This window comes from Hippoglossus stenolepis, chromosome 2 (assembly GCF_022539355.2).
Source record: "Hippoglossus stenolepis isolate QCI-W04-F060 chromosome 2, HSTE1.2, whole genome shotgun sequence".
NCBI classification, from domain to species: domain Eukaryota; kingdom Metazoa; phylum Chordata; class Actinopteri; order Pleuronectiformes; family Pleuronectidae; genus Hippoglossus; species Hippoglossus stenolepis.
In genome coordinates this window covers 21,801,073-21,812,634 of record NC_061484.1, presented here as the reverse complement: position 1 = coordinate 21,812,634, position 11,562 = coordinate 21,801,073, and positions in this window count along the sequence as shown.

Sequence of the window (11,562 nt, the reverse complement as noted above, 5' to 3'; positions counted from 1 at the left end):
GTCTCTTCTGAACACATCAAATGATAAAGTAACCTCCTCTCAATGAAATTAGTAGTAGAACAAGATTGATGGACTGAGACATTTATGTGACGTCTGTAATCTCTGGTAGGAAAGTGTGATCTCCTGTTTCTGCACAGTAAGTATATTTGTACTTGGCTTTTCAGGAAATACAAAAACTAATATATGTAGTAGTATGCTTCACATTAATATGAAGTAGTAAGGGGTAGATTTATTCATGCGGTGTTGCCAAAATCTGATTTTTATTATTAATCATCACTTTATGAAAAAAGAGAAATGTTGGAAAAGGTAAACACATACAAAACAAAAAATTCATAAACTTGTATTTTTCCCTTTTGCATTTTCAAGTTTAGTTATTTGAACGGAAATGTTCAAAACAAACCAACATCTATGCAACATAACAATAATTGAATGCATGTACATGTTTTAACAATAATTTTACATAAAGCTGGGCCATGCCTATTGATACATTTTTTTATCAAACTTATTAAACTCAAAATAAAGGTTGAGTGTCGATTCATTTGCAGGTACCTTCTCCTACAGTGCAGCGTGACTTAATTGGGTAATGCCAATATTTACAGCCGTTTAAAATTAAAGGGATCATGTTTTCTTTAATTGTAGACATGAATATATTCATGGCTTCTGAATTACTTATGGTCAGCAGTGGCGAATATTTAATTTATTGGAACGTGATTTGCTGACGGCATCTGATTTTCTTACCCCCCCCCCCTTTTTTTTCCTCCGAAGTCCCTTGATTGTTGGCAGCTTCGATGACATTTTAACTTTTGAGGGGGTAGTAGAGCCTTTGTTAGTAAATCCATTAATATATAAATGATGAAACCTTTACCTGCTCCCAGTTGCTTTGGCTTTCATGTTGTTGTTGTGTTGTTGTTTGGATCGTAATCAGGTATTAATGCCATTCTGTCTGAACTCAAAGATGGCAGGCTGCCTGGTAATTCATATGCTTGTTCTCTGATGGCATCTGTCGAAGTGTGCTCTCTGCATATTGGTACATACCCTATGGGAAATTTCAATCCAGCCCCAGACTGAGAGGGATGTAAGCAATTTCTTAACTGGGACACTTGCGCGAAAAACAGAAAGAACAGAGAGCGAAAGATACAGGGAGAAAGAGGAGGAGAGAGGGAAGGAAGTTTGAGGCCAATTCTACTGTGACAAGCAGTGACAGAGTGAAGAGGGTTCAGTGTAACGCCTGGCTTTATTAATTTGGGACATATGGTTCGCACAAACAAAAAAGAAGTTGCAGCACGAGAGAAAAAGTAACGTGAATTGTGATGGCGGCGTTTTTGATAATAGCCTGATTAGTGCCAGCGCCTGACTTCATCTGAAATTAATCAATATAATATGAACAGACTACATTAATTAGAAGGAGGGAAACTTTGTCAGAGCAGCGATGATGATATCTGATGAAAAGAGCCTGTGGAGAAGTCGATGTTCTCCACAAGAAAACAGTTGTTGTAAAGTGACTTTCCCCCCCCACTCTGGCCTCAAGCTGTTTGAAGGTGCATGTTTAACCGTCACTGACAGAAAAGGTTAGTTTTGCACAAGTGGAGATTCAAGATGTTTATTGACAAAATGTTACCAGTATAATCTTTGGAAAAACTTTAGCAGGGAAGCTCCAATTTATATATTAATATTTTAGTAATAAAAACACAACAATAATGATATTAAGACAAATAATACAAATAATGTGTTTGTACTAAATAAAATATATACTGATAAAATGAGAGTATTCAGACATTAAGACAAATAAATATGATGTAATATGACATTGCACATTTATTTGAAATGCACTTATTGTTTGAGTCTGTGAAAGATGGTTAGTAACCTCAATGGTAAATGGACTGTGCTTTTAATCTTGTTTTTCACAATTAAACGTCCGTAGCACGGCACATCAGCAGAATGATATTTAGCCCATTAGGTGGATTTGGATTGCTGCCATTACGACTCTTTCTCTCACTCTATTCCTCAGCTGGAGAGCCGCGGTAACAGGGTCATCATATTGATGTGCATTGTGTGGATGTCAAACCGCCTCTAGCTTCGTAACTGAGACCTGCATTTAGACAACTTAATATAAACTCGACCACTTCCACGGGATGACTCAGGCTTACCGGCAGCAGCAGACCTCACTGACATCAGGGGGGAGTTAGGGATGTGCGTCCTGAAAGTGAGGGGCCGTGTGATCACGTTGAACATCATTGTGTTGAAGAACTGTTGCAGTATGTGGTGCTCCTTTAATTTGTTAGCTTTCTGTTAAATGCAGACACTTGCAAGGCAGATTAGCAACATGGACCATATTGGGAAAACTAAAGAAGTATTTGGAACTGTTATGGTGGCTCGACAAAAACAAAACAAAGGAGAAGTGGAAGTCATGGTTAATTTCACTTTTTTCAGACTTTTGGACTAATTGCAGGGAGTTGAAAATTAAATAAAAGAAGAAGAAAAAGAAGCATAAGCAGCTTGGTGTCAAGTACTGAGCCTGAAGTTGGTGATGCTGGTCGTCAACAAAATTAACGAAACTTAGCAATGCAATACAATTAGTGAATTGACAATTGATCAATCAACATCAGATGCACACCCGTCTACAAACCAGTCAATGTCAAATGAAACGTTTTACACATCCCATGTAGGTGATGATGACGAGTGTATGCACATACAAAAATAGGAAGTCTTCTCCCCATAAAAGCAAAATTAACATGATCAAATGTAACATGAACTCTGGTTCAGACCTTCGTTCGGACTTTCACGTGTGAAATCCCCCTTCGTCTCTTTGTAGCGACAATAAAATTATTCCAGGATCTTAAGAAGCTTAAGACTTAGTTTGATGAAGACCTATAGCCTCTTGGATCATAACTACGATGAACTAAAACCTGATCTACTGTAAAGTAGATGAATTCTAACATAGTGTCTTGAGGAACCATCTCTGTATTTTGGTGTTTAAATTAGCGTTAGCTTAACACGAACACTGGAAAAACAAAGAAACTCCTATTTCTATCTTGAGATGTCGAAGTCGTCTTCAGAGTTACATGTTTCCACTTTGTGTCTTGTGAATTCAACATGTGGACGTGGAAACCAGCGCACTGTGGTGTCATTAGCACTTAGCTTATCAGAGCTGTTTACTGTCCAGTAACAGCTGGGTCCTGTGTTTGCACAATGGCTTTCAGATCATCCAACTCTCCGGAAACATCCCTGGCAAGTTTGATAACTAGACACAACACACAAAGGTTTAGTTTATCCTGTTTTGGTGGAGGGTAGCATGCTTCCATTTACTGCGCTATGCCAAGCTAACAGGAATCTGTACCTCTACTTTAGGCAGAAAGATGCACTTGATGGTTTTTATCTAATGTGTAATTCACACTACGCAAATTTTAGCTCAACTATCCACTCGCCGACCAATTTCGAAAATCTCAGACAAAAGCCTCTGATCTGGGCCACATCTGCATTTGATTGGCAGCCGCCAAATACTATTTGTGAACTCTTCAAAGACGATTTGAGAGGCTCGACGACACGTTACCTCCTCTGATGCGATTTGTTATTGGCTAAATACCCAGAAAATTCTGCGACAACAGATTGTGTAGTGTCGGTTGTGTAGTTTGAGCTAATGGCTGCAAGACTCCAAATGACGAGACAGCAAGTCGAAGTTTTTTCATTGTTGGAATTAGCAATAGGTCAATAAGAGAGGAAAATGACAGTTTTGTAGCAGCTTAACTTTACAGGTCACAACCACAGAAATGTTGCCATGTAGAATTAACATACGTGTAAATGATTAGGGAGAAAGTGGTTGAAATTTTGTTATATTCACAATATTATTATTTAAGCAAGATGCTGTTGTCCAGGACGACAGTGATAATAAAAATATTTCCACTAAGTAAAAGCATATTGCTAACTGTTAGTCATTTTCGGAAATGTTGCGATAACATACAATACTTGCAGTGTTCATATGCGTAACACAGAGCTCTTAGATGACAGGCTAACTGATAGTGGAGTCAGTTGCAGCCTGGACACATTCCATCTCACAATCTGGCTCTTGTCAGACAGACCTCAAATGTGCTGATAAATGCAAGAGTCTTAGCCCATCGCACTTTTTTGCATTCCCCATATCAGAAAGCCCATGGGTGCACGTTCCAAACATCTGGGAAATAATTACAACGCCCAACAGATAGGCCTGTTTTGAAAATTTGTGTTTTTTTCTCAAATGCTGATATCTGTGTGTAAGTTCTGCATAGACCTCTAATGAGTGGGAAGCTGCTGTGTCGTAAAACTGCCACAGAGGCCGCGATCTTTGCTCCGTGCAGGCCTCACTGGGAAAACATCTGTGGACAATTTTGAAAGTGGCTTGCTACTTGTTAATACAGCTGTGAAGACCAAGTGGACAAAGCTGAACAAACCTGAGTGGAAAGAGACTGATGGGGTCTCCTTGTTGAACAACTGAGAGGCTGATCACTTGTTTGCTGATACAGACGAGTCAATCTCACCATATAACTGGATCCATCTGCTCGGCGAGCGCTGAGCCTGAGAGATCCACTCTCTGTTTTAGATCGCCGTCGGGTACATTTACATACACGTGCGATGTGATGCTCTCCTGTCCACCAACCCTCTGCATACTTTCCCTCTAATCTCCTCCCCACTGTCCATCATATCCAGTTGCTATTTAGACTGCCCCCGTGCTTCTCCAGAACACCTAATCCCTCCACTTATTTCCCTTGATTGCGAACCTTGTTGTTTTCTGTTTTGATGCAGGGCACCGGGCCCATTCGAGTTCCTCGGCCAGGCTGCCTTGTGGACACACTGAGGGAGAAGCGTTCTTCTTTTCATGAATGCTCCACATTTCTGAAAAGTTATGAGCTGGGGTTTGTTTGTAAAAGTCAAGGTTGTGGTCTGGTGCAAACCGTTACATAAAAAATGGATGCACATGGGGCCTCACTCAGAAAAAGGAAAATCTTATTATTGGTTCTACTACATGGCAATATCTGCTACACTATGTGGCCACTTTATTAGGTACACCTGTATAATCTAATGCAATTCAAGTCTATAATATTCTGTTTTCGTTGACATTGTTGGAAATGTGTAAATTATACTGTATGTGTATCATTGAACTCCATAAAGGGGAGCAGGACATTAGAAACACCTCTGAATATAATACAGTGTAGAATACCATCACTAACATAAACCTATTAAATGTGGTGATCCTGAAAGTAAAGTTTAAGGCAATTGTATAGGATTGAATTTGTCTTAATGTTTGTGTGATGTCCTCAAATAATAAAACTTAAAAATGGCTTGAAGCAGATTTTCCTTTAACTACAACACTTACCAATAACCCTACAGGGGTAAAAGTTTTGTCATACAAAAGCTGAATCAGTCAGTCAAATATAATAATGAGCTGAAAGTTACTGCTAGAAATAGAGCTTCTACAGTCCCACCATGAGCAATCAAGCTTCTATTCCTGTGTTGTGCCGGGTTATCATTAAGGTCATTCAAACTAAGTCTATAATTAACACATACGTATGCCGTGAGTTGCAGCTGTCAGACTGTAGCCAGAGAATGTATACACATGTTTGAGTTATACTGTGTATTATTAGGCTTATAGGCTTATTGTATGGCCAATAATAACACATTAATATAATAATAATGATCTGTAATGTATTCAAGGGATAAGATGCATTTTCAACAAATCCCATTAAAATATTTCAACAAAAAAAAGAACTAAAACAACAAACAAGTTGCCTTTTGTTTGTGTAACCAAAGCCTGATATACTTTATTTACATTTACTTCAAACTGTGGGATGTCCAAAAAGTAGTAAAAGAAAACATCAATGATTAATATTGTTGCCCTGGGTGACATATGTCCCATCTTCATAATGAACATTGGCAGTACCGTAGCTTATTGTGATCACGTATACTCCGTCCTGCTGCTGTAACGAACTCTGAGGAGCAACACTGCGAGTGAAAATACAGTCCTCAACAGTTGCATTGTTATCTCTGTCAAGGAAGTTATGTTTTTATCTGCGTTTGTTATTTAGCAAGATGAAGCAAAAACTACTGGATGGATTGTCAGGAAACTTGGCGGATGGATGCATCTATGGGTCAGAGAACAACCCATTAGATGATGGAGTGGATCCAAATCCGGGGGCAGATCCAGAACCTTTTTTTTTCACTTCCTTTAACATTGCGAGAAAGGGCGTTTTCAAAAAAAATTCCATTGAATTTGGTGCGGATCCAAATAAAAATCCAGATGTGTTGAATTTCAATGTGGCTTCTGTTATTGACCGTTGGGCTTTGGCAAACAGATGTGCTCTCTGAGCGCATTTCTAGTTTACTGCTGTTTCAGTGACATATTTAAAGTAATTACTTTGGTTTCTGCTACATGGTTTTGAGAAATTTTACACTGAGCAGGAACCAATGGTCTGTGTGATGGATAGAGGGATTCAGAAAGCACTGATAGAAGGAGTGAATTTTTTTGGGGGGTTTTGTCTTTTCATGGAACAATAACAAAAATGTATAACATATCTCTTAGACGCTGTTCAACTACAGCACAGATAATATATATTCATCACAATATCTTGTATAAGAAACCCTGAGATGAAGTCACAAACTGTACAGTGATCGTAATCAGTGTTTCGAAATGTTTATTGACATCGCACGTCATCCCGCCGTCAAACAACTGCACTGTTGCAAACTGTGGTCGGAAAAGACCTTCATGCATGATGCATTACCTTCCCTGGGCATCTTCTGTTTATCTTCCATGTTGATTAACAGACCACAGGGACTTGCTGGGCCTCAGTACTGTATGACCTTCTGAGTTATGTTCCTCCAGCTCACTGGGGCTGCAACTCCCCAGACCTTATCATTCTCTCCTGTGTGTATGAGGAAGAGAGAGATGAAGAGAGAGGGGGTCAAAGGTTAGAGGGGAGAAGGCTGACACCATCTGGCAGTGATTGTGTCTCCGATGAGAGCCTGAGATATCATGTGGGATGTGCCTCGAATGTGTATTTGTCTGTTTGTGGTCTGAATGTCTCCAGAACAGCCTGTAAATGCTTCTGATAATTTATCTGTGCTAAGAGAAAAGTCACAAACAAAACAACTATTTCACGTAAATACAAGGATAAAAAAAAAAATGCTCACTTAAAATTCTATGATGCCAAAGAAATCATTATATATTTAATGCCCTCGTGTGTTTTAATACATGGATAATCACACTGATGAGTTGAGAAGGCTGTGATTCATGGGATATGCATATCTAAGCGTCACTCAAATCAATTAGCCTCGAGCAATAAGCCGACCTTTGACTTTCCTAATGGGGCCCTTATTCTGCCTCCGGGGTCAAAGGATATTCAGAGGCCCACCTGTGTAGACAATTAAAAGCAGGATGCTTGTTTCTAAACTGAAACACAACACTGACAAGATTCACACGCAGACGACGTTAACAGGCAAAACTAAGACATTTATTACATATATATGATGTAGTGTTAAGCATCTACAATATGTGATAAAGATTTGATTGTCTCCTCAATGACTGAGTTATAGTTTATTGAATCTGTTTATGTGCATTAGAGATGTGCATTAATGCATGAATAGAATATTCTACATTGTTTGGTCGTTAGCTCACATTTAAATGAAAGCCTCGGGGCCTGGAAAGTGTTGGCTTTCACTAACTTTAAAAAACGTATAAATATTTATCACTTACAAACACACGTGCAAACCTGAGGCTTGCTGTAAAAAGGGTTGTTTTCAATAACCTATCAAATCTGTAATGTTAGATCACCCTAAAGAATGCCTTGTTTCCAATGTCATCAAAACTCATCAAGAAATGTTTTTGATCGACATGAGGTATTTTTTTAGTACCATTGATTTAAAGACAACATTGGCTGCGTAAAAGTGTTACGACAAACATGTTGCCAAAAGCTGCACATTCAGCAGATGTGGAGCAACATTAGCATTATTTTTCGAGTCCAGTGTCTGTTCACTAAATTAATTTCACGTTTCTTTAGTCGCTAAACAGTCGACTGTGTTTGTCTGGTGTTTGCTGCTGGAAAAGTTGTGGACAATGGGTTTATCAAACCTGCCATCAGCGCCTGTAAACAACATGGATGAGAGCGGGGGAGCTGAATCATAACTGGAAAACTGTGGGCTGGAAAAAACAGAAACACGTCACCTAAAGATGCCTGACGGTCCTGAGGGCTCAACGTCACCGAACAGGCACGGTGGTGGTTTCATGTGAGGGTTACTTTACAGCTAAATCTGTCCAAGAGACAATGGGATTTCTCCATTGACTGTACATAATCCATCCAGAAATGAAGCCACAATATCCCGGATGCGCGTGCTGCCATCTTCTGAATGGAGCCACGATATCGGTTTCCCGCCAAAACACCAACTCGACCAATCCCGAGTCCGTCTCAGCTGTCAATCGAGATGTTTTCATAACATCAAACCACGAATTAAATATAGACTTAGAAACATCAGTGTGATAAGAACTTCCTAAAATGACACAATCCATCTTTGAGAAGAAATTATTTGATGTGTATTTTCTTAGTTCGGACCATGTCCCATCCACTAACATGGAAGAGGCTGGGTTTATGACTTGTCAGACACCAGGGGGCAATCAAGATGCTCCCTGAAGTTTCTGCTCATAACCTTTGAACCCCAAAGGTATATATATATATATATATTTATCCATGAAACATCAAGTTTTAAATATTTCAAACCATTATGCAACATGTGCCTCTTTCCTTTTCCCATGCAGTGTTAAAGAGTCTCTTCAGACTCGGGTCATTTCTTCTTACCTTATCGCTCATTCAATCAGACTGGGACCCAGCCTTTCGCACTGACTGCTGTTTCCTGCACTCCATGATCAGAGTGGAGGAAATGGGCAGTGCCAGACATGCCAGGGCAGGGCTGCCCAGAAACTCACTGTGAGGTTGGAGATACGGGCCATTAACTGCAGCCTCGGCTATTTTATAAATCTGCCATATTTTGGTTATGTGGGGGCGTCTCTGAGAGGTTTGTTGAGGTCGCTGGCTCGGTGGAGACTGATGAAGTACGAGCTGTGATGAATGTGCACAACTCAAACCTTTATTTTGAGAGAAAATAGGCACAAAAAAAAACACCATTTAGCAGCTGGACTTTGTCACAGTTGTCCAGAGGTATCATTGTGTGATGGAGTTGTGATGAAGACGGTGTTGTTTGTTTATCTCACTGACATCTCCACATAAAAGCCTATTATGCTTATGTCCATAAGATAATACGACTACTGCTGCTACTACTACTGCCACCACTACTACAATAACTACTACTACTACTACTAATAATAATAATAATAATAATATTAATGATAAAAAGAATAATAATAATACATATTTTGTCTATATAGCATCTTTTAAAACATAATCACAAAAAGTAATTTAAACAAATAAAAAGCTTTAATAAATGAAAGCAATGAGAATCATGTAAAAGCAATGAATAGAGCATTAAAAGAAAACAGACAACATTGCATAAAAGCAAATAAAAGGAATAAAACATAAAAAATAAATAAGAGGTCCAGTGAATTTTCCCAACTGTCTGACTGTAACATTATTAGTTTTTATTCGATCCATGATGATCCAGCCAGGCAGCCGATGTGTCAACACTTTTACGACGTGCAAAGGGAATAACCTCTGCTCACTGCTAGAACTATGCCTGGACATCATTCTTATCATCGTCATCATCATCATCATCATCATCATCATCATCATCATCATCATTTCCTGTGCTTGTTTACACTGAATGTTCTTACAGACGCCTGGGCTGCTGCTGCTGTGTGTGAAACTGGGATTATCGGAAATGTTAAAGACCGCAAGAAAAATATCGGCTAATGGCTTATATACTGTAACTTATACATGTCTGTGCCAGGACAAATCTGCTGTGAAATAGAGCGTTTCTCCTTATCTGGTTGTATCCACAAAACTCCAGTAGGTTCTTGAACAACAAAAACATTTCTCTGGTGGAAAAGAAAATTGCTTTTGGAAGAAAAAGGACCTCTATCTTAAAATTAGCATGCACTGTTAAGGAAATCATAATTTTAAAAGAGCACCAGCATTGAACTAAAATAAAAACAAAACAATAGACAATTAGAGCAAAAACAATTTGTAGGTGTAACAAAGTTTTTAATACATTATCAAAATCTGGACAAATATACCAATCATAATCATAATAAAACATTAATATACCCAACATAAATATGCTCAGACCCACCACATACTGTCAGTTCAGACCACTATAAGCTGAATATACGTGTGTGTTATGGTGACTGTTGTTTCAAACCTGGAGTCCGTCCAGCCATTATTATCTAACTCAATTATCACCATCCACCAGTTGCTTTATGAGAGACTCCTCATGAGCTTTTAACAGTTTGATGGGATAAAACGATTATTGAGTTTCTGACCCGACGTGCCAACAATAGAAAAAGATTATCTGGCAAAGTATGAGGACTAATTTAATCATAATGTGTGAGTAACTGCACTGTGCTGTTATGAAGGAGAGGAAATAGCACTCGACCTTTGTTCTCTCCTCCCAGATTACTTTACTGTGTCCACCTCTGAAATCAGACCTATATGCACAGGGAAAGTAAATTGAACCTAATCTTATTTTGACTTTTCTTTAAGTTCCAAAGGTGTTTTTAATGTATTCATTTTTAATCTGGTTATTTATTTCTTTTAATTGTAAGTATATTCATTTACGTACATACTTCTATCTGTTGGGAGAGTGGAGGCAATGTTCGGCTCCCATTGGAAACAGCTGGTAGATTCAGAATATTTCATTCTCCTCATTTAGACTCATTGAATTGTCCGTACAAAGTGCAGCTTCCTCTCACCAATTTGAAGCTGTACTAGTTCAGCTACTAGAAGAAAGGTTGTTGCAGAAAGAAGCGAAGCATGAACAGAAGAACAGCCACATCCACAGAGGAGGTCATTTAGTCCGAGTTCTTCTTCTTCTCCTCCTCCTCCTCCTCCTCCTCCTCCTCCTCCTCCCTCTTTTCATTTTTTTTAGAAGCTGTAAAAAAACAACAACACATCAATACAAAGAAAAAAAACAAGAAATCAACAGTGAGAAGTTGTCTTCAAGTGAAAGATAACTAGACTTTTGCTCGGGTCCCGAGGAGGCTTCTCTTCACAAGTACAGAGAAGCTTCTGGGCAAAGAAGCAGAAACTTTTTGAAAGGAGAGGATTCTTCTGTTTTCAGGTCAGTTAGTGAAGAAAAGGAAGGAGGAAAAAAGAAAAAAGCCTTTGACTTTGGATCAAGAGATCTCATCACGCAGCCTCCAGACTGGAACCGAACATCTGTCGTCTTATCCGCCAAATCTGTACATTACATGTGTACGTTCAGTGTGATCTCAGAGATTATGATTCCAACGTACACACCTCCTTAACTTCCAAGAAGCCACAGGAGCTGTTTCCCATTGTCTCTTCTTCTGTCTCATCAGTTATATTTTGGGAAGAGGTGGAGTGGACATCCTGGCACCTCCACCCGTCCCATAGCAACATCCTCCAGCTC